Below are 27,329 nucleotides of genomic sequence, written 5' to 3'. Positions count from 1 at the left end.
ACTTACATATACACATACATATACAAATAGACACATATGTGCATGGTACTTAATTTTCTATATCAGTTTAATTAGCTTAGCTCTAAACCTTTACCAATATGGACAAACGACATGATCCTGCATAGGTGTCCGTCCTAAAAAATAATTGATACCTTTGACAGATGGGGATAATAATTGATTAGTCATTAATCAAAATCTTCAAAATAATCCAGGTGTAGTGGTATGCACCTGAATGTCTCAGCTACTTAGGAGGCTGAGACAAAAGGATCACTTAAGCCCAGGAGTTCCAGTCCAGCCTGGGCAACATAGCAAGACTCTCATCTTTAAAAAATAATTCTTAAAATGTTTCTCCAATTTTTTCCCTCTTAACTCTTGACTGATTCTTAAGGGATTCAAGCTTCATTTCCAGTCCAGGTGACATCATTTTTTGAAGTATAAACATTAATCAATTTGCATTTTGTCACTAATTTTTTCATTGTTGTTGTCGTTATTTTCTTTTGTTTTAGCATTATATAATGATGGTATTTAGAGGCATGAAACTCTGGTAATCAGAACAACAAACTAGCAAGTAGCTATATCACTAAAATAGCCAGGCTTACTGTCTGATACAAAAGCAATTACTTTTATCATCAGTCTTTCTGAGAAATAAAGAATATTAGACTTGTTATATAATTGCCCACAGAATGTTAAGGAATTAAAAATAATAAGATTTAACCAGAAAGGGTCTGAATTTTTTCTTAGGGTCTCCTGGTTGATGAGTTATCCTCTTGGTCCTACTTCTCCCATTTCCCACATGTACACTTTCAAGCCTTTTAGTATCACAATTTGGTGCTGAACAATTGAATAAAACATAATTTGAGAGGGAATTCCTATTAACATCCAATATTCACTTTCAGTCTACTTTCCATTATCTTTCTATTCCTCTCATGTACGGAGTTGATAATGTAATACAACATCTGCAATTATAAGTGTCCATGGTGAATGCTACATTTGAAACTCAATAGGCTATTACTGTGAAAATTTGCATGTGGCAATCTGACCAACCAAGATTTCTGATTGTCTTGAAAATGTGCAGAGAATATAGTTTTAAAAATCTGATTTTATATTTTTTGAGAGATATCCCCACACCTTCCCTTCCCATTTGATTTTAGAAATGGCTTTGTGGTAAGACAGGAGAGTAATTGTATTCCAAGGAAAGAACTTATTACAAAGTCTTGCTTATTCGGAGCATCATGGTTTCACTGATTTAGAGGTGAGAACAACTCTTTGAGTTCCATCCCACTGAATAAAATATCCCTAATTAGAGCTAAACTACTTACAATTCTGTAAAGAAAGTGCCCATTTTAGCATATTTGTAGAAGAAAACTTTTTAAAAGTGTTAAAAGGTCTGTGCTTCTTTCCACCAGAAACATGAATTGGAACAAAGATCAGTTTAGAATCAAGGAGTAGAAAGGAACTCCACAGAAAAAATAAGGCCTGATCTGCTCTCTGTGTTCTCCAGAGCATCCTACTGGCTAAAGCCACTTTGCATTGCCCTCAGTGGAATGAGATTGAAAAGGTGGCCAAATAAATAAAAGTCTCCTATAGAATTTATAGGTGCCAATAAATGTCAGTCTGAATACTGAACTCAAATTATCATGGTAGATAAGCAATGTTCTATGGGAATTTCCCTACAAAAAGATGAAAAAAAAAGGAGAGAGACAGTGATCTCATATACCCTGAAAACTCCGCCTCTTTTATTTATATTAGCAAACAAATGAGCATACACTCTGTACTAGACTCACAGTAAACCGAAAAATGAAACCTGGATTCACTGCAGAGCCTGCTGACCACCTTAAGCACTCTTCACTTTCATAATGAAACTGAAGAACTTGATAGATCCAATATACACTTGTACATTTAATATATACACAAATCTATCTCTGGCATCTTTCCCTAACTTCTTCCAGAGGCAAACAGTCCAAGTAGAAATCTCTGTCTTGGCTTCTTCCTAAGAAGTAGACACAGGCTTGAGATATAGATTTAAGCACTTGAATACTTTCAGCATAAAACAGTGACCAAAAGAAAATGAGGATTTGTTAAATAGATTATAAGATTACAAAATCTCAGTGTTAAAGAAGATTTAGGAGTTATCCAATAATTGCATATCCAAATAAGATAGAAGGCATGCCTTAGCCAAAATTAATCATATTATCAGGACTTTTAAAACTCCTACTTCTGGACAACTATAACAAAATACATTCGTCAGCTACTAGTTAATTAAATGAAAATAAACTTTGCTGCCAGAAGACTGGAATCCTTGGCAGTGATCAACTGTATTGATTGGAGTACTTTTCATTAGCTCTTCCTGAGAAGGAATGATTACATTAATTGATGAAGACAAAGTGCACAGACATGTGTGAATATTTATGGTGGGGAGAAAGCATGTACAAGTACCTCCTCACTATACCTAGGACAGCCTGTCTTAAATTCCCAAGTTTCAAAATGGACTTAGGTTTCTCTGGGTTTCTATTGCTCAAATTACATATTTTCAGTTGAAAACATGAATACTTACTTTTGCCACCTTCTCTGCAGTTCTTGTCATTTTCATTTTCACCATTATCCTATCACTTTGGCTCCACTGAAAAATGCCTGGATTCCTTCATTCTACCAAAAAAACACACTATTACAGTGTGTATTAGTCTGTTTTCACACTGCTGATAAAGACATACCCAAGGCAGGCAATTTACAAATGAAAGAGATGTAATTGGACTTACAGTTCCAAATGTCTGGGGAGGCCTCACAAACATGGAGGAAGGCAAGGAAGAGCAAGTCATGTCTCACATAGATGGTGGCAGGCAAAAAGGGAGCTTGTGCAGGTAAACTCCTGTTTTTAAAATTATCAGATCTCATGAGACCCATTCACTATCACACGAACAGCACAGGAAAGATGCCTCCATAATTCAATAACCTCCCACCGGGTTCCTCCCATGACATGCGGGAATTGTGGGAGTTAATATTCAAGGTGAGATTTGGGTGGGGACACAGTCAAACCATATCATTTCTGTCCCTTGTCCCTCCCAAATCTCATGTCCTCACATTTCAAATCCAATCATTATTTCCCTACAGTCCCCCAAAATCTTAACTCATTTCAGCATTAACTCAAAAGTCCACAGTCTAACATCTCATCTGAAACAAGGCAAGTCCCTCCTGCTTATAAACCTACACAATCAAAAGCAAGTTAGTTACTTCTTAGATACAATGGTGGTACAGGCATTGGGTAAATACAGCCATTCCAAATGAGATAAATTGGCCAAACAAAGGGACTACAGACCCCACACAAATCCAAAATACAGTGGGACCGTCAATCTTAAAGCTCCAAAATGATCTCCTTTGACTCTGTGTCTCATATCCAGGTCACACTGATGCAAGTGGTGGGTTCCCATGGTTTTGGGCAGCCCCATCTCTGTGGTTTTGCAGGATACAGCACCCCTCCTGGCTGCCTTCATGGATTGGCATTGAGCATCTGTGGCTTTTCCAGGCACACAGTGCAAGAGGTAGGTGGGTCTACCATTCTGGGGTCTGGAGGATGGTGACCCTCTTCTCACAGCTTCATTAGCTTGTGCCCCAGTAGGGACCCTCTGTGGGGGCTCCCACTCCACATTTTCCTCCTGCACTGCCTTAACAGAAGTTCTCCATGAGGGCCCCACCCCAGCATCAAAATTCTGCCTGGGCATCAAAGCATTTCCATACATCTTCTGAAATCTAGGCAGAAGTTCCAAATCTCAGTTCCTGACTTCTGGGCACCCACAGGCTCAACTCCATGTGGAAGCTGCCAAGGCTTAGGGCTTCCACACTCTGAAGCAAGAGCCCAAGCTGTACCTTGACCCCTTTTAGCCGTGTCTGGAGTGGCTGGGATGTGGAGTACAAAGTCCCCAGACTGCGCACAGCAGAGGGACCCTGGGCCTGGCCCATGAAACCATTTTTTCCTCCTAGATCTCCAGGTCTGTTATTGGAGGGGCTGCCACAAAGATCTCTGACATGGCCTGGAGAGATTTTTCTCCATTGTCTTGGTGATTAACATTCAGCTTCTAATTATTTATGCAAATTTCTGCAGCCAGCTTGAATTTCTCCTCAGAAAATGGGATTTTCTTTGCTATCACATTGTTAGGCTGCAAATTTTTTGAACATTGATATTCTGTTTCCCTTTTAAAACAGAATGCCTTTGACAACACTGAAGTCACCTCTTGAATGCTTTGCTGCTTAGAAATTTCTTCTGCCAGATTCTCTAAAACATCTCTCTCAAGTTCAAAGTTTCACAACTCTCTAGAAAAAGGACAAAAATGCCACCAGTCTCTTTGCTAAAACATAACAAGAGTCACCTTTGCTCCAGTTGCCAACAAGCTTCTAATTTCTATCTGAGACCACCTCAGCCTAGACTTTATTGTCCATATTGCTGTCAGCATTTTCGGCAGAGTCATTCAACAAGTCTCTAGGGAGTTCCAAACTATCCCACGTTTTTCCTGTCTTCTTCTTAGTCCTCCAAAGTGTTCCAACCTCTGCCTGTTACCCAGTTCCAAAGTCACTTCCACATTTTTGGGTATCTTTTCAGCAGCACCCCACTCTCAGTACCAATTTACTGTATTAGTCTGTTTTCACACTTCTAATAAAGACATACCAGTGACTGGACAATTTACAAAAGAAAGAGATTTAATGGGCTTATAGTTCCACATGGCCGGGGAGGCCTCACAAACATGGCACAAGGCAAGGAAGAGCAAGTCACATCTCACATGGATGGCGGCAGGCAAAAAGAGAGCTTGTGCAGGGAAGCTCACGTTTTAAAAACCATCAGATCCCTTGAGACTCATTCACTATCACGAGAACAGCAGAGGAAAGACCCTCCCCAGTAATTCAATCACTTCCCACTGGGTTCCTCCCACAACACATGGGAATTGTGGGAGTTAGAATTCAAGATGAGATTTCGGTGAGACATAGCCAAACCATATCACAGTGCTTCTTGGTGTAGCAATCATTTGATTAAAGTTGGGAATCACACAAATAAGTTAAAGCAAGGGACAGTGTTGGAAAAACAAGTTTGAATATTATAGTTTGCTGCCCTAAAACTTTTTATCTATTCCTGTTATGGAGAAAATTCTTGTTGGCCAGGCCCTTCTGCAGGTTCCTGTTTCTTTGCAAGTGTCTTGAACGCCTCTCCTAATTCCCATATATCTCCTCTTTCCCTGCCCTTTGAAGACTCCCATTCTCCCTGCTTCCACCATCTATGGAGCTGTTGTGAATAACATCAAATTTCCAGAGATGTGGTTATAATATTCAGACCATCACCAAGGGGAGGGACAACACTTTCTAATATCAAAAAAACACCAATATTGTGTTTGTCTTAATAGAAGAGAATTTATCCTTTCTCACAGGAATTTTACCTTTCTCCAAGGTCACTGCTTTCTTCTCAAAATAATATATTTTTCCTCCTTTTATTCATCCACTCATTCATTCCATAAAAAGTTATACAGTTCCTACTATATGACCCACTATATTAGGCTTTGGGAAATATAAAAATTGAGGTAAACAAATAACTAAATCAAATATTATCAGATCAGTTACTAATATTTTCTTATATCTACAATGGTTATGAATATCTCAATGAATGGCTCAATTAATTTTGAGTGTTCATGTTTTGGATAATGACAAATCAGAGACTGGTTATTTGACTTTAACTGATTCATTTTTAAAGTAATGAATCTTTTTGCCTTTAACTAACTGCTTTTAAACCTCTTAGATGCCAGGGATAACATTAACAAATCTGAAATATATTATCCCTTCATAACATATGCTGCTGTCTAGTAGAGAACACAAACCACACAAACCTATTTTTTCAGGTTAGGTCGGTCAGAACAATAAAGCTTTCTGGCCATGTTCTTCTGTTTTATGGGGAACTTTATTATAGACTCAATTCAAGTGACTTACTTTCAAATGTTCTGATACTGGTTCCAAACAACCTTCAGAGAGTAGGTACCTGGTAAAAAACCTGAAGAACAAATATAATATGCAATACTTAACCAGTATTTCTTCCTGAAGGTGTAACAGTGGGCTTTTGTTTGTTTCCTTTGATAAATGTATCATTCCAAATGTGCCCTTTGTGACAATAACAACCTAAATTGCTTCTTTGGTGGGACAACATAATAACTCTCATTGGTATGTGTGTGTGAGAGTGTGTGTGTGTGTGTGTGTGTGTGTGTGTGTGTGTGTGTTAGTCATGACCCGAGTGAGGGAAATGTGGTGGGTTGTCAGCTGAGTCAGAGCAAACCCCACAGCCTAGGGAAGTTATACTTTATCATAATGATATGTGAACTGAAATGTCCAAGTGTTCATGCCAAGTGGAGTGAATCATTTCTTGGGCGTGCATTCAGAAGTTCCTAAATACTCATTCCTAAGTGGAATACCAAACCTCCCTCATTTCCAGAAATGGTCCACTCTAATGTCATTCTATTATCTTCCGTTTCTTTCTATCACATGTCAGGTTAATCTCCTCACAGAAGGTGCTCTCCCTCCTGGAATGATTTCATATATTGTTGTTCCAAAGAGAGTGGAAGAAAGAAAAGCATTTGAATGTAAAATTCTACTTTAGAAATGATTGCTAGAGGGAAAATGGTAGGCAACAGCAAAAAGGAAGCCTTGGCTCAGGTCTCTTAGAACAATAACTCTTTCTGACTCATTTTCCCTGATTGTCCCTCAAAATGAAATCAAGGCTAGTTCTTCTCTAAGTTTAGCAACATCCAAGTTCCAATGTGCTTCATTTTGGGATTTTTGGAGCAGAGCTGGCCTTAGCAATCTGTGATGCAGGTAAAATTTGGCTTGGTGTGGGTTCATCTCGACACCCTTGGTTTCCTCACTATCCCTTCCTCCTTCAATGTCTATTTCCTAAAGCCTTCAAAAGCTGAAATAAATGTAATGGTAGATTTTTCAGACACCTCGGTATTTCATGTTAGGAGCCTTCCAAGAACCAGGCAAATCATATCTGTGAGAATAGAGTTGTTACTACACAAAGGATGGCCACATTTGGAAGAACTACACAATGTCTTCACAATATTTTTGCTATTCCATTGACTTCTTTTTCCTCAATCTACATTTCCCTTATTAGTGATTATCTAAGTTAAACATGAAAAATCTAACTATTTTTAAGTGAGTACCGACTATGTCCTAAATACAGTGTTTCCTACATATAATATCTCATTTAATCTTTAAAACAACCCCGCAAGTCTAGTGTTATTATGACTATTTTGTAAATAGGGACATTAAAATTCAGATAAATTAATTTTGCTCAAGAAGCTAGGCAGTGTTTTTCCTAACTTAAACCCAAGTCTTTCTGACTCTAAAACTATGCTGTCTTCTACACATCACTTCACCTCTATGATAGGCTGAATTGCGTGCCTTCTGCTCAAGATTTGTAAGTTGAAATCCTAACACCCAGCACCTTAGAATGGGAGCTTATTTGGAAATAGGGTTTTTACAGGGGTAATCAAGTTAAAAATGAGCTAATCCAGTATGACTGGTTTCCTTATAAAAAGGGTTAATTTGAACACAGAGACACACATAGAGAGCAGATGAATGAAGACACTTCGGGAGAAGACAGCCACCTACAAGCCAAGGAGAGAGGCCTGGAACAGATTCTTTCCTCACAGCCCTCAAAAGGAACCAACTCTGAGGACCCCATGATTCCAAACTTTTAGCCTCCAGAACTGTGAGTAATACATTGCTGTTGTTCACACCACCCAGCTTGCACTATTCTGTCACGCCAGCCCTGGACAAATCATGTGATCCCTTACCCAGGTCTTGAGACTATTCATGACAGACAAGGAGGATCCATAAGGTGCATGCTACTGTGAGCATCACCAGAACACAAATCATTTTCTCTTCATATTTACTTAGGACACTTAAAACCCAATTTGGTATTTCTTATACCCTACAACTCATTTTTATTCCACCAGTGCCTTTTGTATCCATCAACTGCAAGTCTTTCCTCCTGTTAAACCTACCTCTTTCAGTCACATCTCCTCAAATCTTATTTTGCTGTAGAAAAAGAGTGCTAAGAGCAGAAGTCAAACAAAACCCTACTATTCTGTTTTGGGGAAAATTCTCACCAAAGTCCTCACTTTAAATTATGATAGCAAATTTCATCACTGTAAAACCAAACTCAAAGACAGAGAATAGTGGCCTGTTGGGAGAAAGAGAAAAGAAGAAGAAACTAAACAGGGCTTTTGAATTACATGGTTTTTAGTCAGAAACTGAATTTGCCACCTTCTGACTCGGGACCTTAGGCCTGTGATTCAAGCTTCCTGAATCTCTGCCATATTCACAGTTCTTTTCTTATTCATAAAATAAGCCTAGGACCTCCTTCACTATATAAAGGAGGTTAAATGTACATTCAATATCTAGTGAATAGGTAGGTAGGTAGGTAGATAGACAGGTAGATTGGATGGATGGATGGATGGATGGATGGATGGATGGATGGATGGAGAGAGAGAGAGAGAGAGAGAGATAGATAGATAGATAGATAGATAGATAGATAGATAGATAGATAGACAGACAGATACAGATAGATGGGTGGATAGATGGATAGACAGATTATAGATAGGTAGATAGACAGATACATACATAGAGAGATAAGAAAGATGATAGACTAGATAGATAGATAGATAGATAGATAGATAGATAGATAGACAGATAGATCTCCAGTATTTCCTTTCTTTTTCCTCCATCCCCTTCCCCCAATTAGTGTTCATTCTGTCTGCAAAAGTTTGCCTTCCAAATAACATGGATCTTGATGGATTAAAATGCTTTTTATTTTTCCCCTGAGTGAAGAGATGAAACAGCAGTCATGATGTATAAGAGCAATGCAGTTGAATTATTTGGGAATATTTTGCTCCCAGGAGAGGCTGTCTCAGAAGAGAGTATAAGTGCAATATTCGAGCTGAATTTTACCGTAAGTCAGAAACCATTAATCTAACATGGTTCCTCCCTGCTGTACCTCATTCCTACTTCTACTTATTGATTAAATGGGGAAAAAAAGATTGTATTGTACTTGTTCAACAAAACAGAATCATGATAAATGCTGCTGAGTTAACAAGTTCCCAGTAGTATCACAGCAAACTGGGAATGAAAAATAAGAAATAGGAGAATGCTATCAGTTAAGGCCTTGAGATAAACTTCATTTGGGGCACTTCATTGTCTATGGTCACCCAGCTGTGCTTTTTAGAAGGTCTGTAACAGCAGGATAATAAATTTGACAATTCTACCACTAGCAAAAGACAATACTGTAAAATCTATCTTCCCTGGTGAGTGAGATATTCCAAAACATGGTCTGGAATACTATTTTGGTGAAATAGATTGTGTCTGAGTGTTGAATCATGATTAACAAAAAGACGTTTAACTCCTGTGGGACCTTCCTATCTGATTAACTTTGTTTGTGTTTTGAGGCAGAAAAATGCTGCAAAATGGAAGCTTTTGGTTCGAGAGCATGCAAGAGCTAGGAGATTGTCTTATTTCATGGATTTGACTCAGTGGACAGCATTATCACTTCAATTCCTTTTGAAATAAGAATAACATTTGCTGTTTTGGCATCAGACTCAAATACCAATGACTATGACCCTTACAAGAAGATCTGGGTACTAAATACTCAAATTTCATGTTTTTATGACAAATATATTTCTAAAGCTAACAATCCCTTCTCCACATGACTAGAAAAGTGAGAAGTCTTTCTTCACAGACTTTCTTTCCTCCTCTGAACTTTCTTAGGTCTTAAGTCTTTCCTTAGTCTAATTTCTTAAAGAGGCCGCCTGCTTTAAAATGCCTTTACTGCAGGAAAACTGGGTTACAGGAGTCCGTTTAAAGGCCCCATTTGGTACTGCCATCTCTTGCTTTGCTGTGATGAGGCTGCTGAAAATCTATATAACCTAGTACCGTATGTTTCTACTGTTGCAGTCGGGCCTGGTGGTAGTATCTCAAGGCTTAGTGGGAGAGGAAAGAAAGTCTCTTCTAAGAGTTAAGTTCAGTCTCCATCTTGAGCCAGAATATCTCATGTTATATTTCTCTAATTCCTGCTCTACAAGAGATCCCTGTGGGAGCTCCTGAGTCTTCCTGAAAGAAGATAGTCCATTCTTTCAGCACCCTTTTACTCAGCCAAGGTTGTTCAATGGGCCTCCCAAGGTTCATGATTTAAGTTGCAATCATGCATTTAATCATTTTTCATTGAACATTGTCTTTATCATTGCAGGCTGCTGTACCAAAATGCTATAGAGTAGGTGGCTTGTAAACTACAAAAATTTATTTCTTAGAGCTTAGAAGCCTGGAAGTGTGAGATCAGGGTGCCAGCATGATTGGGTTCTGATGAGGGCTCTCTTCCAGGTTAGACTGCCAATGCTTCACAGCGTGCTCACATGGTTGAAAGAGGGTGAAGACCAACCTGGAGTCCCTTTCATAAAGACAATAGTATCATTTGTGAGAACTTCACCCTCGTGACTTCATAATCTGTCAAAGGGCACCTTCTAACACCATTGGGGTTTAAGTACTTTGGGGGCAGACAAATATTTAGTCTATTGTGAGCACCAACTGTAAGTAAATCTCTGTTTCAGCTGTTGAGAACCATTCATAAACAGGACAGTCAGTCTGTGTTCCTGGAGTTTATTTTATGCTAAAGCATGCTGCTCAACAGAGGATGACTAGCTGGGAGGGGCATTCTGTTTCATCCACAAGCCGAGCTAAGACCGACTCCTAACCCAACTCCCAACAACGTAAGCCCAGGCTTTGATGGAAAGCAGCCAGTTTAGTTTTTTTTCCTTCTTGCAAGACGAGCTTCCCCTAAGAACCTCCAGCGTCTTTTCTGCCAGCAAACTTCATTAATGACCAGACTGCCTGGATTCAAATTCTAAGGCCATGCCTATCAGCACTTTGGCTTTGGACAAATTAAATTGTTTGTGCCTCAGTTTCCTCATCTATAAAATGAGGATAATATAATAGTGCCTAACTCAGAGTTCTTAAGTTCTTATGACAGTACTTGTTCCATAGGAAGTCAGAACATAGGATTATTTTAAATAAAATAAAAAGTGAAGCTCTCTATGCTAATTATTATGTTTTGGCCATTCTTTTAAATACTTTACATGTATTCATAATTCAATTTTCAAAATACCCTATAAGGTAAATTCCTCTACAAGAGATGAGGATACAGGCCTAGAAACTTTAAATAGCATGCAAAGGTTATGCAGCTGTTAGGTTCACCAGCTTGTGAGATTGTGACCCCTGGATTCAAATGAAGGCATTCTGGGTTTAATAGCAGAGTTTCTCAAAACATGAAGTTTTTGAAAGAAAGCTTTTAGGTACTTGACATTCTTTTTCCTCAAGTTAACTGGGCTCTTATGCAAATTTTCCAGGTAGTCAAGACACAAATACACGGTAGATCTTTTCCAGTGCAGCCTGCTGATGACTTCTATTGGCAGTTTCTGTCACTGAACAAGGCTTCAGGTTCCATTTCTTCCGACAGCCTTTGGCAGGCAGAATTCTAATATGCTCCCCAAGATTGTCATGCCGTGGTGTACACCTCTATATAATCCTCTCTGTGTTCCATGATTGTAATCAGGACTTGTGAATATGATAGGACATCTCTCCCATGATGATATGTTATACAGCAGAAAGGATTTTGCAAATGTAATTAATTAAAATCCCTAATCAATTGACTTTGAGATAATCAAAAGAGAGATTATCCTTAGGAGATCTGACTTAATCAGCTGAGTCTTTAAAAGAGGTCAGAGTTATGCAAAGTGAGAGAAATTCTCTCCCTGGCCTTAAAGGAGCACACTGCCACATTGTAGAGAAGGCAATGCAGCTGAGAATAGCAGGTGGGTTTCAAAATTTGAAAGTGGCCCCCAGTTAACATATGCTAAAAAAAGTGAAAATCACACTCCTACAGCCGTAAAGAACTCCATTTTGCCAGCAACAAGGTAGCCTGGAAGAGGACCCTGAATCTCAGATAAGAATGCAGCCTTGGCCTTCTGAGTGAGTACTGCTCAGAATTCTGACCTACAGAACTGTGAGATAAGAAATGGACATTGTTATCACCTGCTGTATTTGTAGTAATTAGTTATGCAGCAATAGAAAATGAATGCACGTCTCATTGCATTATATATTCACATAGATAAGAGAGATTCATCGTGATAAGTCAATTGTACTGAAGGTTTTTCCAAGCTAGACAGTAACATAGCTATAATTTAATCCAATATTTTTATTATTCAAATGGAAATCTAAAAACTAGATGGAGAGTTATTTACAAACTGAACACTAGTATCCAGGTGGCTCACATCCACTTTCATTCTGTCTCATGTCTTCTGTAGAAGATGCCAAGCATAAAACTGAGATCTGAATCCAGGAGCTTCCATTTCTCCATCCATATTCTACTCCATGGAACCTGAGCTGTTTTCCTGCTGAATTGCTACCAGTGATGAAAATGTAAAGCTGCCCAAAGAAAGATGTAGAAAAAGCTATATGGATAGATCAGTGTGCTGGCTTAATGACTTCCTGTGTTAAAATGTCCCATTTGCCCAAGCCACAGGATGGACAGGAAATAGTTAATTTTTATATGTGAATTGGATTTAGATTGTACTCTGGAACACATGCAGTTACCATCCCGAGGCCATTTGTAGGTTAAGCAGAGCAAAAGCTAAAAAGTTGCAGTGTATAAAGCATGCTTTCTAATATCTTGGCTTTCAAATAAAGATCAATATTACTCCCAGACCCCACTTTATATGAAGAAGCTCATACTGCAGTATTTATTGGCATAGGCTCTGGAGTCAGAGATCTGAGTTTGAGTCCTGGGTTTGAATATCACCTTCTAGGCATATTATCTTAACTCATATGTCTCAGTTTTCTCATCTGTAAAATCAAGATAATGATTGTAACTATCTTATTAGGTCTTGTGTACATTAACTGACTTAATGTGTGTCCTTCGGACAATGTCTAAAACGTGGTCCATACTTACAAATGTTAGCCAGGATTTCTTATGTTTCAGACCCTAAATACTTGATTTGAAAAACAAATATTTAGGCACATCAAATTTGCCAGGTGTTGCTATTGTGACTTTGGCTTATAAACACAAACATGCATTTCCTTCAGTTACATTCTATTTCAAATGTAAAAAGATGCATGGTGCTTCACAAGTGCCAATGCTGCTTAATTAAGGAAAAAAATAATAATAATTGTGCTTGAGTAAAGCAAGTCAGTGACTTCAGATAGCACTGAAAGGAGATTAATAGACAATTTTACACCAGTATTTTTAACATGTTATTTTCCTTGTTAAAGAGCATCAGTGCATTGCTCTATGTTTTATTAAAAGGTGGGGGGAAGGTGATGCCAAGATGGTCAGCACAGGAATCACTCATCATTTTCCCCAAAGCTGTGTGTTCTAGAAGTTCTCTGAAATTAAACTGATGATTCTTCACTCTCTGGAAACACAAAGATCTATCTTTATGTACTAAATGAATATGCGATGGTTCCTAGGCAGGGGATACTGTGTTCATGGAGCTACAAGACTATATTCAAAATATTCAACCTACAAGGTAGAACAAGTGTTCCTGTAAAGACTTGCCAGTGCCTACTGGTAAAACATCAGCCCTGTCAATAGTGCAAAAACTCCACTTAAATCTGAGCTCAACTTTGCAGCTAGACTTTGTTGGGGAATTGGGGTTACATTTACACTAAAGTATAGAAAATCTATCCACAAACATATGGACTGGGATGCAGAATGAGGGATGGGGATGCATTTCCCAAGACAAGCGATTCTGACAAGAAATATCATAAATGGCTACTATGAAAGAGTTGGTTAAATTCCAAATTTGACATTTGACTGATGGTATAAATGGTTCTAAATTCTTCTGCATGTTGCGAAGTACCCATGAACCCATTTCCAGATGCTAATAAATACATCCATTCTGCATCTGAGCCATGATAAAACATGAAAGTCAGATGAGATTAAGTAATCAGAGTCTATCACATACAAAGAACCACTAGCTCTCTGCTATTATCGTGGGTAATTTCCTGCTCTGTGGGTAGCAAATGACACAGAGGAAATGGCACTGTGCTATTGACAAAGGAAACAATGCCTGCTTGGAATCCAGCCTTTCAATTATCCAATGATGTTCTGCCTTTTCTGATATGAGGATATGTATTCCCTACCCAGAATGAGGTCATCAGTAACTCAGGTTTGGAATGAGTCCAAGTTATTTGTGAGCTTATATTAAGCTTTATGTGTGCACTAATAGGCAGAACATAAAGATAATGCGTTCATACTAATTTGACTATTGCCAAATTTCTGGCTATGACTCAAAGGGATTCCCCCGGGTCTGAAAGGTACAGTAGTTAAAAGTAGATTGCAGTTGCTATAAAAATACTACAGGAGTTAAGAGGAAAAATATTAGATATGATCTCAACATTTCTTTAATAAGAATGAACGAAATGGGCCAGGCGCGGTGGCTCAGGCCTGTAATCCCAGCACTTTGGGAAGCTGAGGCGGGTGGATCACCTGAGATCGGGAGTTCGAGACCAGCCCAACCAACATGGAGAAACCCTGTCTCTACTGAAAATACAGAATTAGCCGGGCATGGTAGCGTATGCCTATAATCCCAGCTACTCGGGAGGCTGAGGCAGGAGAATTGCTTGAACCAGGAGGTGGAGGTTGCGATGAGCTAAGATCATGCCATTGTGCCCCAGCCTGGGTAACAGAGCCAGACTCTGGCTCAAAGAAAAAAAAAAAAGAAGAAGAAGAAGAAAAGAATGAATGAATGACTTCCTTAAACACTCAAACCAATCTTGAGACAAAAACAAAAACAGAAACTTAGTTAATATGATGAAAAGTCTTAGTTAACATGATGAAAATTTTATGATACAAAAATTATGTGCTTCTAACTCAGGCAGGAGCCTAACTTAGGCTCCTAACTCATGGCTATATGTTAGAAATAAACTCAAAACTAGACAGTTCTAATCTTCGGTCTTGTAGATCCATTTAAAAATCTGGCCTCCATATAATGGTTATTATAAAGAAGCTGCTTTATATGAATTTATAAGTATCAGTTTATGGGAAGTCATTCCTGAAAGAAAAAAAATAAGTAAAGCCTTGCCCACAGGCTGAAGGAAATATCATGGGGGTTCTGAATGAACGATCTGGCAAAACCCAGAGGAACACCGGAAACATATGCTGTTCTATTCTAATCAAACAGCATCAAAGCGGGTCTTCATCTTACATCTCAGAGTTTCAGAACTCTTACTTATTTGCCCACATTAGAATGTAAGGTCCATGGAGCGACATTGTCAATCTTATTTATTGATAATATTCCTGGTGCTTAAAATAGGACCTGGCATTATTATAGTAAATGCTCAATAAAGCAATGAACCTCACTTTGTACTAGGCACTTTTAAAGGCAATTTACATGTCTTAACTCATTTAATCCTTTCAACCACCCACTGTGTAGACACTAGTCTTATTCTCATTTTATGGGCATGGAAACAAGTACAGACAGTTTCACTAATGCATCCAACATAATGCACTAGCAAGTAAAGGAAGCCGGGATTTCAATCCAGCTTTGCAGGACCCAGAGATTCCTCTGTGACCACTGCATTCTGATTGAATAAATAGAGAAAAGGGCTTGTGGAAAAGATAGGCACTTGAAATAATTTTGTATAGAATCTGGACAGAAAAATAACCTCAGTTGTTTTGACTTTCTATAAAATGGAAGAAACAGGGCAGAGAGCACCAATGTTTATCAACAGTATCATCAAAATCACTCCAGGACTCTAATAGCTCTTCCAGTCCTGACAGCAAGCTAAATACTTAATTCCCTAACATCTCTCATTGCGTCTAATGGATTCTTAGTCACATGCTGCAGAACAGAAACAATACTGAACCCAGGAACCAGGAGATAATAACTACCATTTAACAAACGTGCACGTACTCCATGCCAGCTTTGGGAGAGATGCTTTCTATACTACCTTATTTAATCTTCCCCAAAACTCTATGAGATTGTTATTACTATTGTTATTGACATGTTAATAGATGACCAAGTTTAGGCCAAAGAACTGCCAAGGGACTTACTTAGTCAAAAATCATACTGCTGGTAAAAGGCAGAGGTGGGACTTCAGCTCAAAAATCCCATTAAGAGACAATGATTTGTGAAGTCAGGTAGATATGAGATATTTGTTTCTATGAGATACTTATGAAGGTAAGTGAAGTTAAGGAATGTCATCACAAGGTAGAAAAGGGATGTGAATCCAGGTCTACCTGACTTTATAAACCATGGTCTCTCAACGGGATTTTTTTTTTTTTTTTTAAGATGGAGTTTTGCTCTTGTTGCCCCAGGCTGGAGTGCAAAGGCACAATCTTGGCTTGCTGCAACCTCAGCCTCCTGGATTCAAGTGATTCTCCTGCCTCAGCCTCCAGAGTAGCTGGGACTACAGGTATGCACCACCATGCCTGGCTAATTTTTTTTTTTTTTTTTTTTTTCAGTAGAGATGAGGTTTCTCCATGTTGGTCAGGCTGGTCTCAAATTCCTGACCTCAGGTGATCCGCCCCCCTCAGCCTCCCAAAGTGCTGGGATTATAGGCATGAGCCACAGTGCCCAGCCTCAGTGGGATTTTTGAGCTCAAGTCCCACCTCTGCCTTTTACCAGCAGTGTGATTTTTTGATGAGTCCCTTGGCAGTTCTCTGGCCTGAGCTTGGTCATCTATTAGGATGACAATAATAATAACAATAATTTATTACTCAGCCTATCCAGGCTTTTTCAAGGCTGTTGTAAGAAAAACGTATGTAAAATGACCAGGTCATTTCCATTAGAAATTTGTGATGTCTCCCCAACTTTACAACACCCCATTCCACAATATTCTACAAAAGAAAACTAATGCAACTGGCAAAAATCCAAAACTTAAATAAAATATACAATTAAAATGGACTTTGGTTGATTTTCTCTTTGAGCCATTTTGGTTACATTTACTAAAGCCAGACTTAGCCCCATTTTTTTTAAGCCCCTATGCTCATCATCAGCTCTGACTGCTATAACAAAATATCATGTATCTTAAACAACAGACATTTATTTCTCACAGTTCTGGAGGCTGGGAAGTCCAAGATCAAGGTGCTGGCAGATTCACAGATTCAGTTATTCACGTGGGCTATTCCTGGCTTGCAGATAATGCCTATTCACTGATGTTCTTATGTGGCTATGGCAGAGAGAGGAAGTGCTAGTATCCATTCCTTTTACTATGAAGACACTGATCCCATCATAGGGGGCGCACTCTCATCTAAAACTAATTGCTTCTAAGGCCTCACCTGCTAATACCATCACATTAGGGGTTTGGGCTTCAACATATGAATCCAGGTGAGGAATACAAACACTGAGTACCTAACATCACTTTTGCTGATGCTCTGAACTCAGGCCTAATTTGCCTATTTGATAATCCTACACTTGGAGGTGGTGTTATAAACTGAAGTACTACGTAAAGGTAAAGGATGATGTTTGGTTTGGTTGTTAGTATTACTCTACACAGAGTGATTTTTCTTCCCAACTAGCTCCTAACTGGTCAAGAACTCCTACAATTACATCCTCCTAGCTCTGTGCTTAAAAGTCCCCTGCCCAGGGAAGCTGTCCATGATTCACTAAGACTGCATTAGGCATCCCTCTGGCATGCTCCCATTGTGGTCTATCCTTCTCCCTGTCATAGTGATGTGGACAGGAGGCAGGGAAATACTGGGTAGAAGAGGGTAGTTCCCTGGCAAAGGCCCCAGCCTCAAGCCTGAAGACCTGTGGCCCTAAATGAGGACAGGCATTTCTGGTTTTGCACCCAAATCATTGCCTTTTGGCTCACCACACCACTGCTCCTGCCCCCATATAAACCCTTAGCAGGCACACACACAAGCAGCTGAACATCAAGACCAGCAGACCAGCAACAGTGGAACAATGAGGCAGAGAAAGAGAAGAGGAGGGATGTCTGGACACTGAGGGGAGTTTGGCAAGGGGTGGTTGGAGAAGAGCCTAACTCCAGGGGAAGACCACCTTCCCACTCCATCCCCACTTCCAGCTCCCCATCCATCTCACTGAGAGCCACCTCTACTACCCAATAAAACCTTGCACTCATCCTTCAAGCCTGCATGTGATCAGAGTCTTTCAGGACACTGGGCAAGAGCTCGGGATACAGAAGGCTGTCACACTGGTCCTCTGCCATTTCAATAAGGCAAAGGGTCCATTGAACTGATTAACACGCAAGCCGTCTGCAGACAGCCAATCTCAAAGAGCTTTGTAACACATGCCCACCTGGGCTTTGGGAGTTGCAAACACCCACCCCTAGTTGCTGCCATGGCGCTGGAGCCCAAAAGCACTCACCTCAGCCTCTGCACCTGCCCATCTGCATGCTCCCACTAGGGATTTGAGCCGTGGAGCAATCAGGCATGCAAGTCATACCCCTGTAGCAGGTCCTGTGAGGGGAATCAGGGAATTCTCCCATTTCAATAGCATATTCCAACATTTTGGACATAAAAAATGTAGAGTAATAGAAAGAGAGGATGTCTCCTACAAATTTCCTCCCTTGGTTTTACTAAAGAATTGGATCAGATTCAGTATTCTGGAACCCAGTATTTTGGAACCCAGAAAAGGAAAAGAAATTTAAGGACAAAAGCCCCTGCACACACTTCCCCTGTCTTCACCCAGGTGGCCAGCTAGCACCACTGTGATAATGGCCCTCATAGGGAGTCTGTGGACTTCCCCACCAGGGAATGCATTCATAAACGGAACTCAGCAGGCAGCGTTTTTTTTTTTTTTTTTTTTTAACAGCCTCGCTATCCGAAATTCATGTGGAAATCAATGAGAGGCAAGTACACCTTAGCATATTTTAATGGCACGCAATCTCACCCAAAAGCCTAAATGAGCAAAGAGACAATTTAATTTCCAGGGTAAAAGATGAGGCTAAGGTGGAACATGCAGGACAAACTCCGGAGATGCCCTAAGACTGAGCAGGACTAAATGGGAGATCTATTGTTTTCAAGCAGTTACAAAAAAAACACAGAAGAGGGAAAATCATTAGCAAGACCTGCCAGTGACCCCGTCTGATGCTGAGTGCCAGCCAGAGGCTGAATGTTAAAATTCTAGTGAGAGAAAAGGAAAAGATAGAAGGTCATGGTTACATAAGCCCCTTTCTTAGGAGCTTTCCTAATACAGACTGGGGAGGAGAAACGGTGATATAGGGAGAAAAAGGAGCAATATATGGGAACTGGATAATGGGAGCTTCTGGGGTCTTTATCTATTGGCATGGCGCTTCATTGAGAATGTAAAAGCCTGAGCGTTCCCAGGGAAGGGGACACACAGAAAGGAAGAAAACTAACAAGAGGCATTTTAGGGTTTATAATTATGAGTCTTAGCAACTTACTGTTATTTTTAAAATTATAAATCTAAGAGTTAAAGAGTACAACTCAGTTCTTTAAAAAATAACTATCCCTTTTTCTGTCACTTTCTATTGACTTCTTAATCTACAGAGTCATCACTTTCTACTTTTTCACTCTTTCTTCCAAAATTTGCTACCTGTATTAGTCAGAGTTCATTAGAGAAACAGGACCAATGGAGATTTATTATGGAAATTGACTCACACAATTATGAAGGCTGAGAATTCCATAATATGCCATTTGGGGGTTGGAGGTAGAAGAGTTGGCTGCTGCTGTCATAAACCGTGAAGTTCAAAGGCCTGAGATCCAGGAGTTCTGATGTCCAAGCGTGGCAGGCCAGGTCTCACTAACACAGGCCTATGTAAGAGCTGTTTCAGCACTGACTGAGTGGTTAAATAGTAAAAGCCCTTTTTTGGTTCCATATGAAATTTAACGTAGTTTTTTTTCTAATTCAGTGAAGAAAGTCAATGATAGCTTGATGGGGATAGCACTGAATCTATAAATTACTTTAGGCAGTATGGCCATTTTCACAATATTCTTTATTCCGATTCAAGAGCGTGGAATGTTTTTTGATTTGTTTGTGTCCTCTCTTATTTCCTTGAGCAGTGGTTGGTAGTTCTCCTTCAAGAGATCCTTCACATCCCTTGTAATTTGTATTCCTAGGTATTTTATTCTCTTTGTAGCAATTGTGAATGGGAGCTCACTCATGACTTGGCTCTCTGTCTGTTATTTGTGTAGAGGAATGCGTGTGATTTTTGCACATTGATTTTGTATCCTGAGACTTTGCTGAAGTTGATTATCAGCTTAAGGAGATTTGGGGCGGAGACTATGGGGTTTTCTGAATATACAATCATGTCATCTGCAAACAGAGACAATTTGACTTCCTCTCTTCCTATTTGAATACCTTTCTTTCTTTCTCCTGCCTGATTACCTTGGCCAGAACTTCCAATACTATGTTGAATAGGAGTGGTGAGAGAGGGCATTTTTGTCTTATGCCAATTTTCAAAGGGAATGCTTCCAGCTTTTGCCCATTCTGTGTATGATATTGGCTATGGATTTGTCATAAATAGCTCTTATTATTTTGAGATTTGTTCCATCAATACCTAGTTTATTGAGAGTTTTTAGCATGAAGGGATGTTGAATTTTGTCAGTGGCCTTTTCTGCATTTATTGAGATAATCTTGTGGTTTTTGTCATTGGTTCTGTTTATATGCTGGATTATGTTTATTGATTTGCATATTTTGAACCAGCCGTGCATCACAGCCGATAGGAATTTCCCCCATTCTGGGGGAATAACAGAAAATGTGTCTTCCATAACTACGTAAACTGTAAGAATTTTCACCATATTTTACGCATGCATTTTTTGACTCTTTAATTCCTTCTCCCCAAAATGTACCATTGATTACAATAGAAATAGAAAAAAAAACTAAGTATTTCCCCCTACAAAGGGTCTCTTCCTATAAAAGACCCCCAGGAAAATCCTTTACATGAGATTTGAAGCACAATATTGCCACCAGGTAACACAGCTTATTCTCATGATAAACAGATGAAGTGAAGAAACTATGACTCTTGTCCATTTTTAAGCAAGATGTGGTCAGCAGTCACTAAGGGCAGCCTGTTGATCCCCCACCTCATACTCACATGCTTGTGTAATCTTCTTCCTTTGAATGTAAGCAAGATTTATTGACTGGCCTCTAACAAATTGCAATTTTATGGTACAAGGGATACTGACCCCACTATTAAATTCAGCTTTCCTTATGTTCTAATGGAGTACCTCATTATTCATTGGTATATTTTCAAACCAACGCTGAATATTATTCTAAAATACAAATGAGTTAAAGATATATATGTGTGTTTTCCTTATCCAGTCTATCACTGATGAGCATTTGGGTTGGTTCCAAGTCTTTGCTATTGTGAATAGTGCTGCAATAAACATAAGTGTGCATGTGTCTTTATAGTAGAATAATTTATAATCCTTTGGGCATATACTCAGTAATGGAATTGCTGGGTCAAATGGTATTTCTGGTTCTAGATCCTTGAGGAATTGCCACACTGTCTTCCACAATGGTTGAACTAATTTACACTCCTACCAACAGTGTTATTGGAATACTGTGCAGCCATAAAAAAGGATGAGTTCATGTCCTTTGCAGGGACATGGATAAAGCTGGAAACTATCATTCTCAGCAAACTAACACAGGAACAGAAAACCAAACACCACATGTTCTCACTCATGAGTGGGAGCTGAACAATGAGAACATGTGGACAGAGAGAGGGGAACATGACATACCAGGGCCTGTCAGAGGGTGGGGGGGGCTAGGGGAAGGATAGCATTAGAAGAAATACCTAATGTAGATGACGGGTTGATGGGTGCAGCAAACTACTATGGCACATGTATACCTATGTAACAAACCTGCACATTCTGCACATGTATCCCAGAATTTAAAGTAAAATAAAAAAGATGTATATGTTTGTATATATTTATATGTATATATGTAATTACTTGAATAAAATTTGTATGTTTAAAAAGAAAGACATTGTCCCAAGTCATATTATGTATCTACCACCATATAAGACTCAATGAGGGAAAGAAGAGTGGTAGAAAGTATAACCCAAAAATTCACCGTTGAAACACAACAAACACAAGAGAATTCCACAGTAATATAAGCAGTTCAATGTCTATTTCCCACATTCATATTCCTTTAGACTGTGAAACCTTGGAAAAACAATTCCTTTGCTATTCTGTGCATCACCAGTGCCTACCACGGTACCTAGAACTTAATAAGTGCTCAAAAGATAGCCAATAGATTGATAAATAACTTAATAAGTGAATTAATAAATAAATCTTTAAATGAACCAGATGCAAAGGACAGAGAGCTATGGGAGATAAATGGAGGAAGATAATTCTATAGCCTAGTGAGATGAACAAACTATGTAAGAGATGGCGGTTACCCAAGCTTTGAAATATTCAAAATATTTTCATCGACTAGAAAGAAGACAGAAATGAAATTAGCTGAGTTGTTTTCCTTAGAAAATACCCTTCACTGTCTTGTCCAAATGGTCTTGAAGTCCTAGTCTTTCATAATTTTGTAATCTAATCAGTTCCTTTATAATAAACACAAAGAATTGGTGTAGTATAATGGTTAAGATCATGGAATTTGGGGCCAGATTGCTTGGACTGGGTTGAAATATTGTCTTTCCATTTTCTAGCTGTATAAGAATAACCACCTTATTTAATTCTCCCTCAATTTTCTCATCTGTATTCTGGAAATACTAACAGAACTTACCAACAGGTTGGTGTAAGAATTAAATGATGAAGCGTATGAAAAGGCTTACAGCAGCATCTGGCAAACAGTGAGTATTGAACAGTCATTGGCTATTTTTGGCAGAGATAGCCAGCTCTCCACCAAAATCTGGGCACCTCTTTCCATACTATAGTGTTGTGACTCCAAATGGTGTACGCAGTGAAAGATAACAGTTTCCAGCCTTTCTGCATCTCAGTGTGTCCAGGTGACTATTTCTCACTTATGGAATGTGAGCAGAAGTTATATGGTTCCTTCCAGGACAGGGCATGAAAAAAGCACATGCGTCTTCTCCAGGCTCTCTTTCATTTCTTCTCCCAGATGATTGGGCCCAGCCATAACACAAATAATTAAACCATGCAATTCATTAAATAATTAAAATATTCATTACACAATGAGGCCCAGAATTATTTACCACTAATAAGAATTAGTAAAAACACTCTCTACCATATAATTAGGGAAACTTCTGAGTTTTCATCAGGATCACCTTCCATTGGAAATGACCAGTGGAATAAAGCTTAGGTGTCTCTTGGCTTCCCTTTCTTACTGACCAAGATGGGACACAAATGCCAGTGTTTATTTGTGTGACAGAGTAAGTCTTAAAGTCCACACAACCAGAGAAACACATTCAGTGACAGTCATGGTAAGACAACACGAATCACAGGTCTTTTTCATAAGATGGGGACTTGCTTTGAAAATATTATAACTTTACAAAAACTTGGATTTGTTCTGACCAAAACAGGATATCCTTCAAGCATCCTCCAAGAAAGCTTATGACATTGCCAAGCAATAAAAAAGCCTCCTATGGTTGGTAAGATCTTAAAGAATCCAGGTGTATGCCAGGGCTGCCAGAATAAAGTGTCACAGACCGAGCAACCTAAACAACACAACACAAATTAATTTTCTCACATTTCTAGAGGATGGAAGTCCAAAACTAAGGTGTTAGCAGAATTGTTTTCTTCTGAGGCCCTCAGTTTGGTTTGGAGATGGGTGCATTCCACCTGTGTCTTCACATGGTCATCCATCCGCACAAGTCTCCGCCATAACCTCCTCTTCCGATAAAGATACCGGTTATACTGGATTAGGACTGACTCTAATGACTTTATTTTAATTTAGTTGATTCTTTAAATACCCTATCTCCAAATACAGTCACATTCCAAGGACAAGAGATTAGGACTTCAACATATGAATTTGGGAGTGGGGAATGGGAGACCTAGAAAAAGCCAAATTCAAAAAATCAACGTACTGCCTCAATCAGTATTATCTCCAAAATTGCTGATATCCTTTCTACTATGTTTTAGACAGTAATGCACCTAATCATCCTCCAGAGTCAGTTAGGGAACTATCACTATCTCACAATTGTGCCAGTATCTAACTTTATTTTCTAGCTAACATGTCTATTTTAAAAATGCCCTTTTAAGCCCCTTTCAGAAATTGTGAATGCAACTGATAACCTCAAAATACTGATGTTTCTTTGCCAGGGAAAACCTTCGCATAAGTATTCCTGGAACTCACAGAAGTTTCCCCTTTTATACTTGACAACGTTATTTTTTGTTTCTGCCTTAATGAAGGAAGTTGTACATGTCAAGAGGTTTCTTTGCTTTGTTCTGAAATCACAGACATCCAAGTGTCCTAGAAGTGTTATCTACTTCCTTCAAAGTGTGTTATTTCATCTGAGTGAGGTTTTGAATAACAGCCTCTTCAAATGGTTTTGGTTAGGAGAGGGGGCAGAATACCAAGATGTCTTCTGCACAGATGTTCTCTGGCTTACAAGAGAATTAGTCTTGAAGGATTTGCTTGAAGTTTGGGCAGAAGTTGCATGTTTTTATGAGAAAAGTAAATCATACTCTCAGGACAGTCTGAAGGGGTGAAATCCATTTATGTCTTTGCACAGTTGGCAGCTATGTGAGCACTTAAGAATGAGGTAAATCATTTAATTGAAAGCCCTGTAGTCACCTTTATGGGTGCTCCTGGCCAACTCTTTACATGTTTGGCCAGCTCACTGCATTGGAAGAGATTAGAGTCAGAAATGGGTGAAAACTTTCCAGTGCTGGAGGAAGCATTTCAGCAGAATGAAGTTGGAAAATGATAAAATCAAGTCAATTTTTTTAGAAGTCTATAGGCACTTGGAAATATAAAATTCTGCTAAAAATTACTTCTGCTAGATGGAAAAAGGGTTCCTAATTTTTTTTCCTGAAAACATAGGTAACATTAATGATGAAACGCCTGAAAAGATATCTTCATTGAGTTGAGGACACAGGAAGTGAAATCATGAATTTAAGCCCCAAAGAATCTCAACAGTGTTTAGTCTTTCAAGAGATAAATTGTCCTCCTATAACAAAGAGTATAATGAGAATAAACATTTGGTTTCAGTCAGAGTTTTCAGCACTTATTCCTACAAAAGTCAACATCAAAATCAAATGGATATCAAATTTGACCTGCATATTGCTACTTCAACATGCACTCTGTGTCTGAATGTCTCATTAAAATCAAAGTAAATGAAACTGATATTAGCACAATTTAGATCGCTTTCAACTATTTTTCCCCAGAAAGTTGGCATAATTTTTGTAAGAAAAAAATAAGAGTTAAAGAATTACAATTCATAAAAAATATGATTTCTAATCCTGATCATGAAATAAAATCTCAATCAATTGCTTTTATTGCTCTATACATTTTGTTTCAGGGAGCAGAACTTGGTCCTAATCAAACGGTCAAGTATGCCCATCTGGACTTCAGAGTAATAAGGGCCAGTGGCTGTTATGTGTCTCGCATTTCCCCTTTTTGGAACTAGAGTGTTTACTGCATTTATCCTACGCCTATGTGGCACTGTATAATGGATGGGCGAAGGGCAGTCAACTTGCTCCTTTAGTTCACTACATTTTTTAAATTAAGAGGAACTGTGACCAAAGAATCAAACCCTGGGAGACTCATCTACAATTGGACCTGATTTAGATGATGAAATCCTTGACCCAGAGCCTTAGACTCACACCCTAATCTTAGTGGACAAGGCTTTGGGAAATGTAGGGGAGGGAGAGAGCATATTTTACAAGTGGGAAAATAAAACCAATTTGTGGCCAGAGGGCAGAATATAGTGATTTTCTCAAACATGCCAAAATTTGTTGACCTCCCCATATAGAGAGGAGCAATGCCTGCTTCTTTCAGGACTTTCACTCTGCAGGTAGCCAGCTACTGTATAAGATGCCAAGTATCCTGAGACTACCTATAAAGTCCAAAAGTAGGCACTCTGCAGCGCAGGACAGCTGAGTCACCAGCCAATGGCCAAGAACAATCACTAGTTAGGTGAGCTATCTTGGAAGTCCAGTCTTATTAAACATTTCAATGTCTGACATCCAACTTCAACCACATAAAAAAACTCTAAGCAGAAACAGACCAGCTGAGTCTTCCCCAGATTCCTGACTCACAAAATCATGCATAAAATAAAATGATTAGTTTAAGCCACTTAGCTTTAAGGTAATTTTAAACAAAGTATTAGTAACTTTAACAGCAAACCACAGAAATTTGGCAAATTTGAAAAGAAAAATAAATTCATTGGAGCAATGAATGTGGCTCATAGTGTCAAATGCACAGATGTTAGGGTGTGCTCTTGGATGCACGTATCAGAAACTACTCAGCAGTCTCATATGAGTCCTTCAACTGGAGTGAATGATTACCAAAAAATAAATGTTGTTATTATTTTTGCCTCCCCAAACCCAAAGTTTAAAGTCTTCAATTGGCCTAGCTTTTGGCCATTGTCAACCATTTGGACAGGGAAAGGCACAGTATTTTGATTTGTAATCCCAAAGTTGCAGTTACCTATTGCCATTATAATGCTGTATACAGCAATAAGTAGTAATAACTTACTACTGCGTTACTGCTCATGATCAGCTAGAGAGCTCTGCTAATCTTAGTTGAAATTGCTCGTGTATCTAGGAGTCAGATGGTGTTGTGTGATCTCTGATGACCTCAGCTTTTTGTGTCACTGCTTCATGTGTCCCTCATCTTGCATCAGATTAGCCCAGCCATGTTCTCACAGTGAAAACAGAGGCACAAGACAAAGGGAGGAAATTCCCAAGGTCTCTTGAGACTAAAACCCAGAACTAGTACACCTTCACCCCTACTACATTCTTGAGGGCAAACTCAGAATCAAAGGATAGGGAAAATATACTCAGTTGCTTCTTTATGTGTATCCGTTAAGTCACAGTTGAAAGGCCTGGATACAGAGAAGGGTAAAATGCTGAGGTCATCAACACCATTTCCCACCTTCACCAAGGCTGCGTGTACTGGGGGAAAGAACTTGTCAATGGGAATTGAAATTACCAAAAAGGAGATATAAGTTAATTTTGAGAAGCCAATTATAACTATAAAGTAAATTGACAAAAACATTTTGCAAATGTGTAAGTGTCGTTAGGTATTTCTTTTTTTAGTAAGAAGTATGTAGTTTTCATCGCATTCGTATCTCAGTTCTAGACTTGGAAAATTGCCTTTCATCATGGCTCCAATTCTGGTGGCTCCAAATCAGAAGTCTGAATGTGAAGACCAGTGCCATGATTGTGCTTATTGATGGAAAATAGCAGC

This window comes from Piliocolobus tephrosceles, chromosome 3, assembly GCF_002776525.5.
Source record: "Piliocolobus tephrosceles isolate RC106 chromosome 3, ASM277652v3, whole genome shotgun sequence".
In the NCBI taxonomy this organism is placed as follows: Eukaryota; Metazoa; Chordata; class Mammalia; order Primates; family Cercopithecidae; genus Piliocolobus; species Piliocolobus tephrosceles.
The sequence above is the reverse complement of the archived record's forward strand: the minus strand, read 5'-3'. Positions refer to the sequence as shown.